General features: G+C 34.2%; 1 long non-coding RNA gene across 1 annotated transcript in view; it reads left to right on the forward strand.

Moving 5' to 3' along the window:
• Positions 1-3589: 3589 nt before the first annotated feature.
• The window catches only part of LOC136041335 (uncharacterized), a 61360-nt gene continuing 43106 nt past the window's right edge, over positions 3590-21843 (forward strand). The window contains exon 1 of the long non-coding RNA XR_010621005.1: positions 3590-3770. This is a non-coding gene — a long non-coding RNA (uncharacterized LOC136041335). The remainder of the gene's footprint in view (positions 3771-21843) is intronic.

A 21843-nucleotide genomic window follows, 5' to 3' on the forward strand; every position in this document is an offset into this window, starting at 1 on the left:
GCTAAAAAGAATGCTTTTTTTTTGTTGAGCCAGAATATATATGTCAAAGAGGGTTTGGTGGGAGTTGTTCCATTTAGAAGAAACTATTTTCCTGCTTTCAAGTGGTAAGCTCTATTCAAAGAGGCAATCGAGTAGGCACCAATTTCAGACTGAAACTGAACTAAATTATAACCATTAGAGGCTTGACGCCTCCCCGATCTTAAAATATTTTTATAAATATTAAAAAGGTTATTTTTTAATATGTTTGTAGAGCAAAATATTATCATTATAACAATAGAGTGAAAATATTATTATATTTTCATTACTTTTAATATTTATATTACTGAATTTCGTCATTAAGACCAAGATGTTGTTTATAGAATGATAAAAAAGAATATATATAGCCAAAAAAGGAGATCCTTTCAAGGAGTATGGAAATGCCAACATCTACTATAACAAGCCATTTCCGTTTATAGTTAGATCAACTGAAAGTAAGGAGCAACACTAAAACTTTAAACCAAGAAAAATTATTCCCTGTATGAAGGAGGTTCGCTTTGAGACGCTAAAGGCTCAAAGTTCCTTAAAAAGACTTCTTATTCAATTTCAACGGTCCTTGTGTTTTATTAAATAAAAAAAAACAAGTTTTTTTACTGAAACTAAGGAGTGACATAAAAACTTAAAACTAACAGAAATTACTCCGTGTATGAAAAGGGGCTGTTCCCTCCTCAACATCCCGCTCTTTACGCTAAAGTTTGACTCTTTCTCTCAATTCTACTTTATAAAACATTGAATAACTTTAACGTAAAGAGCGGGGCGTTGAGGAGGGAACACCCCTTTCATACACGGAATAATTCCTGTTCGTTTTAAGTTTTAATGTCGTTCCTTACTTTCAGTTAAAAAACTTGTTTTTTATTTATTTAATCGCTGAACGTTTTTGAATTAAAGCATGTTTGATTTTGGCTCTCTGCAACTGATTAATTAAAACGAAATTTGCGTATTAATTTTTTTTTGCCAAATGGCTTTCTCTTAGTTTTGATCAGACGATTTTGAGGAAAAGGGTGGAGGAAGAAGCCTTGTTGCCCTCCAATTTTTCGGTTACTTAAAAAGGCAACTAAAATTTTTGATTTTGAACGAACGTTTTTATTAGTAAAAAATATTGGTAACTTACAAATTAACTTACGTAACGAACGTCTATATTCGTATATTTTTATTATGTATATGAGGGGGTTTGCCCCCTCGTTAATACCTCACATTTACATTAAAGCTTTAATTTTGTCCCAATTCTTTTAGATTGACCCCTGAATCACAAAGGCTGTAGAATAAACAGTTGAAATTACTAAAAATACTTTAGCATAAAGAGCGAGGTATTTAGGAAGAGATGAACCCCCATATGCATAATAATCTTTGTTCGTTTTAAGTTTTAATGCTGATCCTTACTTTCAATGGAAAAAACTTTGTCAATTTTTTTTTCATTGTTTTTTTTTAATAGTGCTAGAAGATCCTGCGCCCCCTTCATGGAATTTCTCTTCTTCCATGACAAATTCCTCCAAGGGAAGATCCTCCTACGTAGCCCCATCCCCTCAACCACCCCTCCCCAACCGAAAAATCTCCCTGAAAAGGTCTGTACACTTCCAAATAACCACTACTGTAGGTAAACGTTGGGTAAAGTTTGTAACTTGAAGCCCCTCCCCCGGGGACTTTGGGGGAGTAAGTTAGCCCCAAAGACATAGTTATTATGTTTTTCGACTATGCTGAATAGAATGGCTATCTAAAAAATTTGATCCGTTGACTTTGGGAAAAAATGAGCGTTGAAGGGGACCTAGGTGCCCTCCAATTTGTTTGGTCACTTAAAAAGGGCACTAGAACTTTTAATTTCCGTTAGAATGAGCCCTCGCGCGACAATATAGGATCAGTTGGTCGATACGATCACCCCTGGGGAAAAAACAAACAAACAAACAAATAAACAGGCACCCGTGATCGGTCTTTTGGCAAAAAACACCAAGTTCCACATTTTTGTAGATATGAGCTTGAAACTTCTACAGTAGGGTTCTCTAAAACGCTGAATGCGATGGTGTGATCGTTAAGATCCAATAACTTTTAGAGGGTGTTTTCCCCTATTTTCCAAAACAAGGCAAATTTTCTCAGACTCGTAACTTTTGTTGAGTAAGACTAAATTTAATGAAACTTATATATTTAAAATCAGCATAAAAATCTGATTCTTTTGGTGTATCGATTAGAACCAAAATTCTGTTTTTTAGAGTTTCGTTTACTATTGAGCCGGGTCGCTCCTTACTACAGTTCGTTACCACGAACTGTTTGATGCCAAATCACCCGTTAATGTTGTGTTATTTGTACCAGGAGGGGTATATAAAAGGAAGGAAATTGATGCTGTTTTATTGCACTGACATCGGAAATGCATGTGCTGACAAAAGTTGGAAGTAATTGAACATTTTGAGGTGGTCGAAACATGACTCCCTGATTTAACAATATAACAAAATACAAGTCAGAGAGTTGAGAAAAACCGGTAAAAAAAGAAATTAGATGCATGACCACTAACCATAACAAAGGCGGACTGTGTAGGAGGTGGGGGGGGATAAGCGTTTTATTTAAACAGCAGTTACGGTAGTTTTTAAATAGCACGTGTATTTTTCCCCTCCTTTACATCCCATGTGGCTTTTTTATGAGGTTTGATAAAGGGTTAACCCACTTAAATAACTGAAGACAGTAGATTAAGATATAGAGAAAATATAAGAAAAACCGCATCGCAAAAATGACCAATTAATGACATGAAAGTTACTTAGCAACCGCTACAACAGAATTAAACAATATCAAGCGACCGAATAAGGCAATAATGTGGACCAGTCTTATGCAGGAATCAGAAGTAAGTCTACGTTGGTGTGGATACAAAACAGGCATATCAATATTTCCAAAATGAGCGTTGATTTTTCTATTCTAAGAGTGTGGCAAATAAAGAATAAAGAAAAGTCGGAAATTACAAAAACGAACTGGACAAGATCACTTTCGCGAAACAATTGTATAGCCCAGACACGAAAATATAGCCAGGTCACAAAATGTCCGATGAATTCTCGCGTGACTCCACTATTCCAATGATCACGATTCGTGTCAGTCTCAGTATACGCGATTTTTAGTTTTCTTTAATATTAGGTAGAGTTTCCAGCCACCAAACTAGAAATAGAATGGTATTGAGTTATTCCAAGCCAAACAATTGTACTATCAATCACCTGGGATTTAAATGAAGTAGAGATAGCGGCCCCACTCCCTAATCAAGATGGACCTTTAGAAGACATAGGAATAAAACAAGCGAAAAACTCGCCACAAAGAAGTAATTTGAGGAGAGTGTTATACCACACAACCAAATAAAATTTAGATAACTCTTTCCTCTGGTAATTCAAATAATAAGAAAAAAAGTTATCCGATAGCCATGTTTAGTACCTGAATTTTTACTATTGTATTCTGGTGTTTACTTACCCCTTTCTCTCATATTAGATAATAAATCAGGGCTACTCTTCGTAATAAGCTTATTTCTCTTTTTCAATATATCTTATCAGAAAAAAAAGACTGTGGTTTAGAACATCAGGAACCACTAAAATGCTTGCAGTGCGTGGTTGTGAACTTTACAGTGGTATACACTACTGGGTGTGGTATAAACTACAGTTATAAACTGTATGTATTGGAATTTAATGAAGGTTAAAAATCAAATAATAAAAATGTAAAGATGACAAACAAATTTGATTCAGAGTTGTTTTGAGCGTCATTTCAACGTCATTGCGGTTAGTAAGGTTTATTTTATTTTTTAGTTATTTCGCAATATAAACGTTTATTAACCCCGATTAGGCCTAATTGTATGTAAATCTAGAGCATCTATTGCTATTTGGGTTTATGTGTAGAATTATTCTTAATTACTCATTTTAGCCAGAGATTATTTTTTTAAATTAAATAAAATTAAATAACTTTTAATTAATTAAGATTTAATTAAAATTTAATTAAATTTAATAAAAAATTAATTTAAAGCGGGGCGTTGAGAAGGGAGGTTTGACTTTTTCTCTCAATTCTACTTTATTAAACAGTGAAAAAATTTAGCGTAAAGAGCGAGGCATTGAGAAGGGAACAGCCCCTTTCATACACGGAGTAATTTCTGTTCGTTTTCAGTTTTAATGTCGCTTCTTACTTTCAGTTGAAAAAAACTAGCTTTTTTATTTAATTTCTGAACGTTTTTGAATTAATGCATGTTTGATTTTGGCTCTCCGCACAGAAATTGTTAAAATGAAATTTGCATATTAATTCTTTTTTTTGGCTAAATGGCTTTCTCTTAGTTTTGATCAGACGATTTTGAGGAATAAGTGGTGGGGAAGGAGGCCTAGTTGCCCTTCAATTTTTCGGTTACTTAAAAAAGCAACTAGAACTTTTAATTTTTTAAGAATGGTTTTATTAATAAAAAATATACGTAGCTTAAGAATTAACTTACGTAACAAACTTCTATATTCTTAGATTTTTACTATGTATATGAGGGGGTTTGTCCCCTCGTTAGTACCTCGCTCTTTACGCTAAAGCTTAAGTTTTGTCCCAATTCTTTAAGAATGACCCCTGAATCAGAAAGGCCGTAGAATAAATAGTTGAAATTACTAAAGATATTTTAGCATAAAGAGCGAGGTATTCAGGAGGAGAAGAACCCCTCATATGCGTAATAATCTCTTTTCGTTTTAAGTTTTAATGCTACTCCTTGCTTTCAATTGAAAAACTTTTTCATGTTTGTTTTTTCATTGTTTTTTTTTTTTATAGTAATGCTAGAAAATCCTGCGGCACCCTTTTCATTAGCCCCCTCACCTCACCCCCCTGAAACTAAAAAATCCTCCTGAAAACATCTGTACACTTCCCAATAACCATTACTGTATGTAAACAACGGTCAAAGTTTGTAACTTGCAGCCCCTCCCTCGGGGACTGTGGGGGAGTAAGTCATCCCCAGAGGCATAGTTATTATGATTTTTGACTATGCTGAACAAAATGGCTATCTCAAAATTTTGATCCGTTGACTTTGGGAAAAAATGAGTATGGGAGGGGGCCTAGGTGCCCTCCAATTTTTGGTCACTTAAAAAGGGCACTAGAACTTTTCATTTCTGTTAGAATGAGCCCTCTTGCGACGTTCTAGGACCACCTGGTCGATACGATGACCCCTCGGGAAAAAAACAAACAAAAAAAACAAAAGAAAAACAAATTAACACGCACCCGTGATCTGTATTCTGGCAAAAAAATTACGAAATTCCACACTTTTGTAGTATAGGAGCTTGAAATTTTTGCAATATGGTTCTCTGATATTCTGATTACGATGGTGTGATTTTCGTTAAGATTCTATGACTTTTAGAGGGAGTTTTTCCCTATTTTCCAAAATAAGGCAAATTTTCTCAGACTCACAAAGACTAAATTTGATGACACTTATATATTTAAAATCAGCATGAAAATCCAATTCTTTCGATGTATCTTTTAGCATCAAAATTCCGTTTTTTAGAGTTTTGTTTACAATTGAGCCGGGTCACAGTTACCACAGTTCGTTACTGTTCGTTACCACGAACTGTTTGAACAGTCTTTCTAGAAAAATTGTGAGCAAAAGTCAAATTTCACCTGAGGAGTGACTGAGGAGGGGACAGCTAGGTAGACTAGGTACTTTACTCTAGTAGACATTAGAAAGTACCGACATTAGGAAATCAGCCCCACGGGATGAAAATTAAATTTTGACCTAAGCGAAAAATAATTTAAACTTCCCTTTTTAGTGAATAGTGAAATAGCCCTATTTTCAAAATAGTGATAAATAGCCCTTGAAGAACAGTTGATTTTTTTTTTCATTTTTTTTCCATATAAAACACGAAAAATTGTTCTTGATATGCACTATTTTGAAAATTTTGAGGGCCTGACAACTTCATTGTGTTGGCATACATAGGAATAAATGGATGATTACTCTGTGCAAAAAAGATAAGTCCTTTCTTGATTCATCATAAGAAATAAAGCCACAAGGTGGGATCATTGCCCCACCGCTACCCGTCCCACAACAAATTTTGACCGAAAGGTAGGTATTTTAGATCTTTTTGAAATGTAACCATTGCAAGAATTTTCGGTCTATATTATTAGGCCACAAAATGGGCCCTTGGACACTTCAACAGACCGCCACCACTCCCACACCGACTTTACAGATAAAAGACAGCCAGAAAAAGGGTAGAAGGAAGGAAAGAAAAGGGTGGAAAAGCAGTTGAAGGTATATCCTATCCTTTAACCTACCTACCACCTATTTGTGTGTCTTACTCTATGATAGGAAAATGTCGCATCTCGGTTGAACCGGAGTGGCTCAAGATTTTTAATTTTCTGTTATTGGACAGCAAAAGCAATACTAGGTCCTTCCAAATTGTCTCCTTGCCCCCATCTACATTTTTAGTAGATAAACGTAGATAAGACTTGTTCACAACAATCATCTTTTAACAACCACCTGGGAAACACATTGGATTGTTTGTGATGTTTGTTTTCATCTTTACAATCTGATATATATATATTCATAACTTCACGCCAAAAATAACAAAACTAAAATAAAAATAACAACACTGAGAAATAAAAGGGGCAGTCATACAAAATTTTTCAGTCAGCATAATTCAGGACAAAAAGTGGACCAATGGACTTCTTTTGCAGAAATATAGGCACTTTGCGCCTTGTGAGTTTATAATTAATTTATTTTTTTTATAAAATTACAACAAAAACACGTAAACATGGTCTTCCACGTAAGGCTCTTTGGCCAGAAATAAAAATGGGGGAAACAAAAATAAGTAAATTCACCAACAAAACATTTTGTCTCTACAATTCAAGACACAAAGTGGGCCCTCGGCGCCTCAAATACCATCTGCCAGATTACTGTCACCAAGAGGCGTAGTTATTGGACCTTTCAACTATGCTGAACAAAATGGCTACTCCAGAAATTTTTCCAATGTCTTTCTGCGAATAAGTGCTGCGGCGGGGGGGGGGGCTGTTTGTCCTCCAATCACTTTTACTCTTAAAAATGGCTATATAATTTTTCATTTCCAATGGAAAGAGCCCCCTCAGAAGTTTCTAGTACACCTTCCATACGACGTACCTTGGCTAAAAAAAGATAATTTAACGGTTGTTTTCTGTATTCAAAAGTAATTGGGCAGAGATATACCTTAAGCCAAGGAGTAGTTAATTAAGAAATTTTAGATCGATACCAGTTATAGCCCAAGCGCTAGCAGGCTTCAAAAAATTATACTTTGGAGATTTCTTCTCTATCATGGAGTGTGACTAGTGAAAAATTTTTTAGTGTCATTTCTGGAGTGTATAGTCTTAGAACTATGAACAACCTAAAAATCTCCGTGGTCAAAAGCATTTAACAGGTGTTTACAATCACCAAAACAAATTTTTGGGAACTTAGAAGAGCTTGAAACTATGACAAGTCTTTTTTTTCTTTCTTGTTTTTTTCCCCAAGCACTTCTTATCCCCGGGTCAATGAAACATCACAGAGGCGTTCAAATGGGTAACCATTCAAAATTTTCCGAACTAGAATTTTATTTCCACCACTATATTGCATACTTGACCTGTAAGTTCGAAATAAAAAAGATGACTGATTTAACATTCAAAGCTTTTTCTAAGTTTAATAACCGCTACCATTGCAATTTTATAAAATCTTTTTGTAGCAGAATTATTTAAGCCTGTAATCTTTGGTTTCTTCCTTCCTTCAATTTTCCTGTAATCTTTGACTCTCAATTTTCCTTCACAATTCTGTAGTCCTAAACTAAAGATTACATCCCACATCGTATTAAAATAAAAAGTCAACAATAGATTGATGTAAACAAGTGCTTAAATGTGCTCAAGAAAAAAAAAATTAGTTTATGGGGTTTAGTTGAATGCGATTTAGTTGAAATGGGCCGATTTAATTAGTGTTTGGTCAAATGGTGGCTGAATTGAATGGTGGTTAAATTGAATGGAGACTTACGTTGGTGCGAGATGGAACTAATGGGGTTGAGTTCAATGAGGGTTGACTTGTACCGGGGACGACTGAGATAAATACGTTGATTTGAAGGGATTGACTTGGAGAGGGTTGAGTTCAATGGGGTAAGTTAAGTGGCTTAGAGTCCCATTTGGTTGATTTGCATATGGCTGGGTTAATATGGGGCTGATTTAAATGAATATTGAGTTGAATGGGGGTTGAAATGAACCAGCATTGAACTAAAAAGGTTGCATTGATAGGCGTTGGGCTGAATTCTGTTGAGTTACACGCAAACAGTTACAGGTAAATTTGACTTCATGCAAGGGGCTACGGAGTGACTATAAACAATAATGCAACGCAGTGATGAAGTTCGTCTATTAGTAGAAAAGCAGAAAAGAGTTTTATGGCAATCACTTGGTGATATATAAATATATATATATATATATATATATATATATATATATATATATATATATATATATATATATATATATATATATATATATATAAAATAGCTGTTAACATGGCGCTTCGCGCCAAACCAACACCTAGTTGGTGGGGGTGCTTCGCACCCCCCAAGCCCCCCCCCCCCGCGCATAAGTAGTTACGCGTCATATTAGTTACGCACCATTGTAGTTGTGTCCCTATGTCCCACCTGTGAATATGAATAGGTATATATATATATATATATATATATATATATATACATATATATATATATATATATATATATATATATATATATATATATATATATATATATATATATATATATATATATATATATATATATATATATATATATATATATATAACAACGTAAAACCCGTGAATATACAACATTCTTCCCTGTCCCATTGTTTGTGCATATAAATAGATTGTCAGGTTTACCGACTCTTGAACATGCAACATATAATTGTCCATGGGAAAACAGTCCGTATTCAGATATGCTCCGCATTTTTCTAATGATTGCCCTTGAGCTTTGTTGATGGTGATTGCTAATCGAGTATTCCCTGTGTCCCCGTCGTCATTTACGTATCCCCCTGTGCCCCCCCGGCGTACCAGTTGTAGTTATGTCCCTGTGTCCCGGTCGTCATTTGTGTCCCGGTCTGTAATTTCTCTCTGAGCGTCCCGTTCGTCATCCCGGAACCCCTTAATCAGTGATTCAAACAAGTTGTTGTAAAATATTGTTAAACTGAAGTTGTGAAAACGAAAAGTTAAAAATTTGGAAAAATTGTTATATAAACCAGTTTATCAAACAGTTCATGGTACTGATCTGTAAGAAAGGTGTAACTCGGTCCAATAGTCAACGAAACTCTAAAAAAAGGAATTATGATATTAATATATGTAATAAAATGTTTTTTTATGCTGATTTTAAATGTATAGAATTGAATTAAATTTAATTTTCTACAGTGGAAGCTACGTGCCTGAGAATATTTGTCCGATTTTTGAAAAGAAAGGGGTGGGGGTAAAAACTCCATTTATAAAGTTAAGTGAATAAAGCTAAATGATATTAATGAAAATCAAATCATTAGGTTCCGCATATCAGAGAATCCTCCTGTAGAGGTTTCGAGATCTAGAAAACATGGAATTTTGTTATTTTTTCCCAGAAGAAAACTCACGGATGCGTGTTTATTCATCGAACCAATGGTCCTAGGAGATCCAGAGAGGCCTCATTCGAACGGAAATCCGAAATTCTAGTCAGTTATTTAAGTGACTGAAAAGATTGGAACACAACTGGCCCCTGTCCCACGTCTTTTCTTCCCCAAAGATATCCGACCGAAATTGTGAGATAGCCTCTTGATTCAGCATAGTTAAATTCACAATGAAATGAATATTTATTGCCCAATGTTGCTCGTCATTTTCCCTCCTTCCTTCTCCCTCTAACACACCCTCTACGAACCTCTAATGTTCCAGGTCCTTCCTCTTCAAACTTCGCTGCTTCCGAACTTCTTAGATGTTGGAAAAAAACAAAAATAAAATAAAAACTCCACTTTTGACCTAACGGTTTTGAAAACACCGTGCACGTTCCTTTCGTCATGTATACCTTTTATAATTTTACTTTCCCAGCTTTCCGCTCATAGTTTCCCCAGTAATGTACATTATAAATATCTTTGCAGAATAAATGCTTACTCATCAAGGGGAAACCATATATCTCTAGGTCATTGGAGATACAATGTTAATCACCGTGCATCTATTTTGGGCGAAAGACTCTAATAAGCTATCTACATTTTGACAAAGGATCCCTTTTAGTATCACAATGGATATTATTTATGATTGCGTTATGGTAACGATGGTTTATCAAATGACCGTATGCCTATTTTCAATTTACTTCCCAATTTTTACATCTTGTCCCTTTTTTTGTAATTTTCCCTATTTTCAATTTCTATGGTCACTTTTACTTATTTACTTATTATTATTATTATTATTATTATTATTATTATTATTATTATTATTATTATTATTATTATTATTATTATTATTATTACTATTATTATTATTGTATTATTATTATTATTATTATATTATATATTATTATTATTAATATTATTATTTACTGATTATGTTGGACATAAGAAGGAGAAGAAATATATATATATATATATATATATATATATAATATATATATATATATATATATATATATATATATATATATATATATATATATATATATATATATATATATGTACATTTATGCATATATATAGTATTAGCCACTGGGTCTAGCCATTCGGTACGCGGCATGCTTCTATGTATGGATTTTCATCGTCACTTGTCTTCTAACCGCAGACGTGAGCCTATTCCTTATGTCAGAACGGACCCTAGGCTCGTTACAACCACCCTGGGGAAAATATGAATTGTTCCTTAAATTCCGGTCAATCAGGATTGCATGTCACAATAATAAAGAAATCAGGGGGTCAAAGACGACGGACAATAGCTAAGGCTTCTTCAAAATGTTCAGAAAAGTAGAGCGTTGATCCGACGAATGATAATGGTAGTATTAGTTTTTCACCAACGCAAGGTCCTGGCACGCTGCAGGATTCTATATCTTGATTCCTGGAGTCGCTTGTCCTCTAACCGCAGAAAATTTAAGCCGCCAGGCCCAGGAATTCGGCACGCGACAGCCTTCTATATATGGATTGCCATTGTTACTCTCCTTCTAACAGCAGACAATTTGAGCCTTAACTTGATTTCATGAAAATACTACAGGTTAAATACAACAACCCTGGGAAAAATACAAATTCTTCTTTAAAATTGTGACCTATTTAGATCGTTTTTGTGGCCTGAAATGTTAATATGCTTGTTTTAGGAAAAAAACTATGTAGCCAATTTCGAGGCCAGGCCCCGGCATGGCTACGTGGCAGGCTTTTCTTTACTGATTTTTAGTACAGTTTATCTTTTAACATAATATAATGTACTAGCTGTTGGGGTGGCGCTTCGCGCCCCCCCCCAAGCCCCCCCCGCGCGCGTAAGTCGTTACGCGCCATAATAGTTACGCGCCATTGTAGTTGTGTCCCTATGTCCCACCTGTGAATATAGATATATATATATATATATATATATATATATATATATATATATATATATATATATATATATATATATATATATATATATATATATATATATATATATATATATATGGTTTTAACTACGTAAAACTTGCGAATATACAACATTCTTTGCTGTCCCATTGTCTTTGCATATAAATAGATTGTCAGGTTTACAGACTCTTGAACATGCAACATATAATGGTCCATGGGAAAACAATCTGTATTCAAATCTATACCTCATGATTCTAATGATTGCCCTTGAGCTTTGTTGATGGTGATTTTTTGTAGTTTTTGCCTTTTTTTAGTTTTTTTAGTTTTTTAGCTTTTTTCATTTATACTCCCTGTGTCCCGGTGCTTTGTTGATTGCTAATCGAACATTCCTTTTGTCCTGGTCGCTTTCTCTTCGAGTGTCGTCATTTATTTTTTTCTTTTTTAGTTCTTTTAGTTTTTACCTTTTTTAGTTTTTTTTAGTTTTTTAGATGAAAATTTTTTTAGTTTTTTCCTTTTTTTCTTTTTAGTTTTTTATTGGTTTTTACCTTTATTTTAGCTTATTTTTCAGTTTTTTCCTTTTTTTAGTTTTTTTTTATTTTTATTTTTTTTAGTTTTTTACCTTTTTTTAGTTTTTTAGTTTTTTTAGTTTTTTAGCTTTTTTACTTTTTTTATTAGTTTTTAGTTTTTTTTGTAGTTTTTGCCTTTTTTTAGTTTTTTCAGTTTTTTTTTTAGTTTTTTATTGGTTTTTACCTTTATTTTAGCTTATTTTTCAGTTTTTTCCTTTTTTTTAGTTTTATTTAGTTTTTAGTTTTTTTAGTTTTTTACCTTTTTTTAGTTTTTTTAGTTTTTTTAGTTTTTTAGCTTTTTTATTTTTTTTATTAGTTTTTAGTTTTTTTTTGTAGTTTTTGCCTTTTTTTAGTTTTTTTAGTTTTTTAGCTTTTTTATTAGTTTTTAGTTTTTTTTGTAGTTTTTGCCTTTTTTTAGTTTTTTTAGTTTTTTAGCTTTTTTATTTTTTTTATTAGTTTTTAGTTTTTTTTGTAGTTTTTGCCTTTTTTTAGTTTTTTCAGTTTTGACGTCACCTGATCCAGTTTTTTCAGGTGACGTCACCTGATCCATCCACAGATCCACACACAGACAACTTATTTTTATATATATAGATTGATGTTATGGCGTCAGTAGTGAGGCCTCAACAATTTCAAAGGCAGCCCTATCCCTGCTTTTAAAAGCAGTCCTATCCCTGGATTCTATGACACCCCTATCCAGTCATTCCACGGCAGCTAACAGATGTTTGTTACGTCATAGGGAATGTTTTCTAAGAGATGCAGGTATCCATTATGTAATTGGAGTTAAAGTTAACGCAGTCTTGCGCGACTTTGCTTCAGTATTGAAAATGAGCCCAGTTTGACAATATCAAGAATATTATTATTTGGTAATGGATGCTTTTACTCTATTGGATATTGAAGGTGTTAACAATGGTGATATTAAACATAGGGCACTAAATGTCGCAATAGAAATTACAAGAGGTTGCCGACTAACCCTAGAATGGGATGAAATGTTGCCACGATATATTTATTATTAAGCAAATTCAAGTCGGAAGAACAGTCATGCTTTGTAGCAAACATGAATGTTATGCATATACCTTGATTAAAAGAAGGATTAAATACATTAGTAATATATTGAAGACAACGGTTTGAATCGTTAATCGTTAATCTATCGTTAAAGTTGAATCGTTAATCGTTAATCTATCGTTAAAGTGTAATCGGTGGTGAAAGTGTCAGGAATAAAAATGACTGGATTTGAGGAACAAAAAAAACTTAAGGAATCTAGTGACTTTGGAAAAATGTTTAATTCTAGATAATGATTTTCTATAGTTATGTCTTCAAAGGAGCTCAGAGAATGCTCAACAATATATTGAGAAATGACTCTCCATCTTTGGACTATTGCATGAAACTTTTACGTCGTGGCCCAGATGCATTTACTCAATTTGTCGATATATTAATTGAAACAAAGCAAAACAATATTGTAATATTGCTTTTGACCACTATCTAGACAGACATTTTCAAGAAATAAGTCGACCTTAAAAAAATCCTGTCTGAACAGGTTTAATTGATTTATTGTGTGACGCAACTCGATTGCTCCTCCGCCTGGAAGACTTTCATTTTCCCCAGGCAATTGCAATCTTTTTAGCAGTGAGACAGTCTACATAGAAATGTTTTACACATGTCAATATGTTTGTATACATTGGATAGCTGGTCATCCTGTAAGAATTGCACTTTTGTTGATGATTATAAAGAAAAGTGTAGACTATACAATCCATGTAAATTGCACAGGAGATACGCAGCGCAAGTTAAAGACTGTAATTCTTGTCTGGAGGATATTTTTGACTCTCATACTAGATATTTCTTATGTTCCAATTGTCAATATGATAAATATGATCAATGGGAAAATTCTTGCCCTGATGTGACTTAAAAAAAAACTAAACGTCATTTCAGTTTATTTTTAAGAGAGTGCTATCATCTTGGTTTTAAATTGCATTGGGAAGAAGTTAAATTGCATTGGAAAGAAGAAGTTTACGCTTCAATTGCTGGAATAATCACAGAGTCTGGTCCTCATCACGGTGAAGATACAGGCTACTATAATTATAAACATGCATGCTTTTATTTGACTGTTAAATAAAGCTATTCTTCATGTGAGAATTTTGCGTGCAACATTGCTTCAAATAACCAAATTAAAACACGTGAATTTTATAATATGAATCAGAAAAGTAATAGATGACTTTAGAAGAGATATAATAAAAATGAATTTACATTATATTGTAGAAAATGTGACCATGACTTTGCATACCAAGATGAATACGAGTTGAAACCTGACGAGCTGTTGTCACTTCCGATTAGCGATTATTACCTGTACGTGGAAGAAGAAATATAAAGGACACAGAGTTTTGTACATACAAGTTTTATTTATAAACGAATTTACAATTTTTTTTAAAGCTTTTCACTCATAGGGCACTGATGATGTTTATATCATACAGGTAAGAAAGAGTATTCTCAACTAGAAAATTATTCAATCGAGGATTGTCATCGTAAATGCTGGGAAGTTCACTGAATGTATATCCGCGACATCGGAAAAAAATAGAATAGTGTATGAAAACCACAGTTTTCAGTGAATAAATATTGTACTCGCTTCCGATTTCGAATAATATATTTTCTACCTGTGGTATGCCAAGCGGATAAAAAAAATAATATTCTTCGCTGTTTCAAAGATGGTTAGCCAGTGCTCAATCTTTACAGTTGATTGACTACTATTAATAATGACAAGGGTAATGTTAACGCTTACAATATGCTCGAGAAAAACCCGAGGATATGCAATTAGATTTGTATTTGGACATGTAAGGATTCAAATTGAATACGTTCATTATTTGATTTGTGTTTTTGGTGCCAAGTCTAATTAAACACTGCCATCAGGAGTAGCGTCCAAATAGGTTTCAAATTGGTTTAGTGAGATTAAAACAATATTCTCATACAATGCTTCGGCAAAGGTACCCTCTAAACTTAGTGTGCCCGTTCGGTCAATAGTCATATCTTGAGTACCAGACATATTCAATAGTTTTTGCAAACATTTCTTCGGTTTAAATAATTGTGAATCTTGATCTAGGGATTTGATTGTCAATTCATATGAGGTCCTGTAGTATTTATCAAAGGATTCACTGTAGAGTGGAATTCCGTATACTTTACAACACACAAGAAATGAAAGTCCAATTGTTTCAAATTTATATGAAGAATTTGTCCATAATCCACTGGCACTAACACTTTTTACAAAAACTAAAGCAAGTTTTGAGGGAATTTCACCATTTGATTAATGACGAATCAGTGTAGGTACGTGTACCCATAGCAATTTGTTGTTGAGTTGTGATTGTATGAGGAGTGACATTTTGATATTATTTCCACTAACTTTTGATTTCTTAATTGCGAAAACAGCAGAACTCGTAACTTGTCGCTTTTGTACATGAAGTATTGGCAAGGTGAGAGAGACTGTTACGTCAGATGCAATGCCAACTACTTTTCGCGATACAAAATTGGACGGAGCAAGTTGTAGCATCATATCAATTTTAACTTTTGTGAGGCAACCATGCAACCATTGACGTATATGAAATATCCCATGGTTTATTTTTCCAACCAAGTATAAATCATTAGTCTGTGAATCTGTATGTATATTGCTAGCGTCGGTATCCGTTTTATATTCATATCCAATAGTCATACCTCCCAATAGCTTATAGAGCATAGGTGTCATCAACATGGATTGTATATAACTTGCATGATTTGAAAGATTGTTGCTTGTGCTCACCAACGTTCTATTTATGTTGAAAGTGATTTGTCTGAACAAATTGTGTAGTGCACAATTTTCATAGGATAACCCTTCCACTGCACTTGATTTTTCATCGTTGGATTTTTTCACAATGACATGTTGGACATGTTGGACAATTTATTGTTGATAGCTAGACAGAGCTGATGCATATTTTTGTATTCCTCGTAGGATATAGTAGCAAAAATGATAATCATCAGAGTCAAAATTTGCCACCAAAACCCTGGTCAGAGAATTCGAAAGGCCCTACTTTAATCGTATGTATAAAATTCTTTCTCAGGATCGGGATCAGGATTTTAGCACCAGGATCCTAATCCTGATCTGGATCAGGATTAGTTTTAAGAATGCAATCAACAATAAGCAATTTCACACTCTCCCTCGAATTTTTTGGCGAGTTGATTTGGTCTGAAAATCACTTGTTTTATTCAAATCGTCATAGAGGGAGTCAGAGACAATGAACATGAATGTCACATAAAAATCATTGGGCATTGTGAACGTCTTCAGCGACAATCTAAGATTCAAAATAAGAGTTGTATCCTAGCCAACGAATAAGCAACTGTCTCTTATTCTTGCGAGTACGACTCTTTAATATCCTTTTAATTTGATACATTCCATTATTTCTAACTTTTTGCAATTCATAAGCATAAACACCGCTAAGAATCTCGTCATCCTTCATATCCATTAGACATTACGTTACAGGTTTAGTGTCTAGAACTTTTGACACTATAAAAAGTTCAATGGACCACAATTAATTCCTCTTTTCAAAAACGTTACTTGTCCGATTGATTCGAACTATATCATCAATATCAAATTTTTCCTTCAAAACATTTTCATTGGAATATTGTTTAAGAAAAATGTCAAGCGTATTGTTACTGTGATGAACTTCAATAGGACTACGATTGGACAAGCATCAATGAGGAAGTTGATTATAAATCAACTTGATTTTATCTGAATCTTGAATTAAAGCAGTTATATTTTTCAACGTACAATATCAATTTTGATTTCTAATTCCACCTTATCGCTCTGTAGGAGAGCATTTTGGAAATTTTCAAGCCGCAAGATTGCATTATTGCCCAAAACCGTCCCACGGACTGGTGCCCATGACGCTTGCTATGCCTTAAGTGATGTTTTAATTTTAATTCTCCACGAAATCTACACAGACGTATTGGACAATAATAGCAAGCAACCCTCTAATTATTTTTACCCTCACTTAGAAACTGACTAACATATGGAAAAGGAAAAATATGTCCAATGGCATCAGGTTCACGGGCAAGCTTGTGAAGAAATCATACTCAGTGTTTCATCGATTTAATGGACAGATCCTTTACTAAATATAAAACCTTTTTATCTTTGAGTTCTCCATCTTCATACTCTGTATCATATTGTAACACTGAAACCCCAATTTTTAAATAGTCATCCGCCCTCTAAAAATGTCTATCCTCTTAAGCGTTACAGTATATTGCTCCTTTAAACAATTAAAATCGACTTTAGGAAATTCTGCCCCCATTTCACCTCCATTAACTGCCAAATTATCCAAATGTGTCTTAGTGCTATCATATTTCGAGGATTTATTCCCTGCAACGAGGACTGAATAGTTGAAGCAATCTAAGCCTGTATCGAAACGAAAATGTTGTACACCTCTAAAGTCGTCTAGATCAGGATTATGTTTTCTAAAATTAGCCTTTCCCCCCTGCCTCTTAAAGCAAATTCTCAGAAACAAATTCTTTTAACAATTACGTCTAGACTTTCTATAAATAAAACTACTGAACCACTCCCATTTTCATTGTCATTTTACACCCTATCAAAAATACTGCACATCCACTCCAAAATACGCCCTCAAAGTTATACAAGTCTTGGTGAAAAGTCCACATTTCCAATTGTAGGTAATGCTAGTACACATCACCTGTCTTTTCATTAATGGATGCTTTCACGCTGTCGCTACCCCCTGCGTCACGAATGCGTTTTTCAAGAAGTACCCAAGTCTTGTTCACATGGGAGTGTGCTATGTCCCCCGGATCCATATGGATACTACCACTTCTAAGAATATTGAACAGATATCCAAACTCCGCTCTAAAGTCATATATATTGCGTGAAGTGGTATCTGCAAGTTAAAAATCGGGCAATACAAGGGGTGAGCCGCTTCCACTTTGCTTTGGTTCCACCATATTACTGTGAGTGGTGGGCAACTGTTCATCTTACAACCTATTGACCTCGCTTTGTGGTATCTAAATCAAAATTGGGAGAAAGTATATTAAAAGGGCTCACTCCTGCACAAAACCTTAATGAGGAGGGTATCGACACTCATTGCTGCTTCTTCTGCTTTCCCAGAGACATCGGTAGTTAGATTCTTGATCCATGCTGGGAGATCATCATTTGCGGCCTAGAAAAAGAAGAAAAACGTTTACTCCCTTTGAAGTATTTATGATTTTCAGCTGTGAAAAGAGGTTGTTATTATGCTGAAAAGAATGGTGTATTATAATTTCTATTAAAACCCTATTGGGTAATACCCTCAAACCCTCCTTTTTAAAAAGAAAAATCTAAATACTTAGAATCAAAACTATAGCGAAGGGCCCCTGATATTTTCCCTTATTATTAAGTTGAAAAAAGAGACCCATTATTAATCTTTGAATTACGATCCTCAAATATCCTTCTTAGAGACAACAGTAGAATGCAGGATCTTAAAAAACACCTTATGTTCAAAACACTACTCATAGCTAAAGCATGGTGAAAAGTCCGTTTCCTTTAGGACCAAGGGGGTCCTTAAAACTATTAGACTAGCGGGCTCTTTTTAAACTAAAAGGAGTGCGTTGCTTTTTGAAGATGAAAGACAGCATCAATATTCTTAATAGTTCCCATAAAAATTTAGTTTCTTAGCGAAATTCCTTTCAAAGCGTGAAAAGGATGGATTGTTCTTAGAATGGAACAATAGCTTTAAGCCCCCCTCTCAGAGATGTCAAACAAGGGCTATCTCAGTGTCTTACTATCTCAGGTTCTTGCCTGGCGGTATATCATAAAATTAAAGTATTAGTCTGAAGATGAATACATATTAGCTAGAAAAAACGGTAAGTTTTTTGATAAATATCAATAAATTTACATTTATATTAAGATTGACAGCTCCATCTTACATGTTGGGCATAGAAGACCCCATAGATTGAGTGCCATGGGCTTGGGAGTCAAAGGGGTGCATCGTTCCTTTGTGTGAGGGCCTAAAAGATCAAGCAGGTGTACTTCTATGGGGCTGGGGGAGGATAGAAGGCCTCGAACCTTCACATTGCTTACCGTCTCCAGACTTTGCAGAGCTGTAATCGTTGCAGCTGCTGCCCTTGCCCTTTTTGGAGGAGGCATTGGTTAAGTTTTTCCTTAAAAGAAACTAAATTTTATTTTTCCATGTAGTGAAAACTACAAATTATTTTCAAGACATCCCTCACTTAAATTTAACTCGCCCCGATTTGATATCGGACTATTGATGGCAAATGATATGTAAACCTCTTTCCTCTATGTGAAATTTAAACTTTCTCAGCCCCAGTAAGGTAGAAAAACTTGAATTAGCAAATATCTCGGACCGTAAACCCGCGTTTTTTTTTGCTATAATATACTAAAGGAAATCCATTCTTCACACATATTTTGCACTTGAGATTCTTGTAGCTCACGCCCACAAACATATCATCAAATTTCTTCCAACAGAATATTTTAGTTTTTCCAAATAACCTGACCCTAATATGAACATACCCCCCCCCCACTTAAATTTAACTCATTCCACCCCACGCATTCTATATCGATGTTAGAAATCATTCATCTCCAATTTATTTTGCCATGCAAGTATTTGACTTTAGAAGTAGTTTTTCAAAGAAAAGCTTTTAAAAAATTTACCACTATTTGCCGTCTGAGAATTTTAGTGCTTTAGATCAAGAATTTGATATTCAGGTCACAATTGAGAATAGAGGATTTCGCACTTATTTATTTAAAAGGTGAAAAAATAGGTTTGGGACGCATGTAAAAATACTTTCTCAGGTCAAATCTGTAAGTCCCCCACCCAATAGTATTTTCCTAGCCCCCTTTCAAGATATCAAAAAGTAGCTAAACTGCAGCTTGATGAGAAATGTTTACTATAAAAAAAATCCATACATTTGATAAAGTTCAGAGTTTCAACTAGGGAAGGTTGGGACTCATTATTATTGTCGAAAAGGACGTTTGTTTACTATTTTTGTAAATTGAAAGAATGTTACCTGTGCCCACATTTAATAACCAAATAAAATATATTTATGTAAGGGTTTTGCCCTAGAATCCAAATGTGACGAGAGTAGCTGGCATAAAAGTGAGTCTTTTTCAGAAATTAAATAAAAAAGTTTTTTTTTAACTGAAAGTAATGAGTAGTATTTAAACTTAAAATGAACAGAAATTACTCCGTACGTGAAAGGAGTTGATCACTCCTCAACGCCCCAATCTTTGCGCTAAACTTTGACTCTTTCTCTCAATTCTACTTTTTAAAACAATAAAAAACTTTAGCGTAAAGAGCAGGACGTTGAGGAGTGATCAACCCCTTTCATATACGGAGTAATTTCTGTTCATTTTAAGTTTTAATATTGCTCCTTACTTTTAGTGAAAAAAAACTTGTTTTTTTGTATTTAATTTCTGAACGTTTTTGAATTAATGCATTGTTTGATTTTGGCTCTCCTCACATGAAAAATTAAAACAAAGTTTGCATATTAATTTATTTTTATGGCTAAATGGCTTTCTCATAGTTTTGATCGGACGATTTTGAAAAAAAGGAGCGGGGGAGTAGGCCTAGTTACCCACCAATTTTTTAGTTATTTAAAAAGGCAACTACAACTTTTAACTTTTTACGAGAGTTTTTATTAATAAAAACATATGTAACTTACGAATTAACTTAAGTAACGAACTTCTACATTCCTATGTTTTTATCACGTACATGAGGGAGGTCATGCCCTCGTCATTCACACTAAAGCTTAAATTTTGTCTCAATTTCTCATGACCCCTGAATCACAAAGACCGTAGAACAAATAATTGAAATTAATAAAATTACTTTAGCGTAAAGAGCAAGTATTAGGAGGAGGTAAGCCCCTCATATACGTAATAATTTCGGTTTGTTTTAACTTTTAGTGGCTGCTGTTTACTTTCAGCTGAAAAAAGCGTTTTCATATTTATTTTTTCAATGTTCTTTTAAAAAAAAATGCTAAAAAATCCTGCACCCCCTCCATGGAAATTTTCTTCCCTCATGAGAAATTCATCTACGCAAAGATCCCACTAATAAAACCCTCCTCCCAACCCCTCCCTCCAACCAAAACATTCCTCTGAAAGCGTCTGTACACTTCCGAATAACATTACTACGTGTAAACGCTGGTCAAAGTTTGTAACTTGTAGTTTCTCCCACGGGGACTGTGGGGGAGTAAGCCGTCCCCAAAGACATAGTTATTAGGTTTTTCAACTATGCTGAACAAAATGGCTATCTCAGAATTTTGATTCGGTGACCTTTGAGCGTGGAAGGGCGCCTAGGTGCCTCCAATTTTTTGGTAACTTAAAAAGGGAACTAGAACTTTCAGTTTCTGTTAAAATGAGCTCTTACACGACATTCTAGGAACACTGGGTCGACACGATAACCCCTGGGAAAAAAACAAAAATGAAACAAACCAAAAATAAAAAAAAAACAAATAAACACTCATCCGTGATCTGTCACATTTTGTATTTTTTGTCAGAAGGAAGATCACGGATATTTATTGGTCTTTTTTTCAGGGGTAGTCTTATGGATTCAGTGGTCCTAGAATGTCGCAAGAGGACTCTTTCTATCGGAAATTAAAAGTTCTAGTGTCCTTTTAAGTGACCAAAATTTGGAGGGCAACTAGGCCTCCTCCCACGCTTATTTTTTATCAAAGTCACCGAATCAAAATTTTGAGATAGCCATTTTGTTCAGTATAATCCAAAAATCTAATAACTATGTCT

The sequence above is a fragment of the Artemia franciscana genome, unplaced genomic scaffold (assembly GCF_032884065.1).
Source record: "Artemia franciscana unplaced genomic scaffold, ASM3288406v1 PGA_scaffold_151, whole genome shotgun sequence".
NCBI classification, from domain to species: Eukaryota; Metazoa; Arthropoda; class Branchiopoda; order Anostraca; family Artemiidae; genus Artemia; species Artemia franciscana.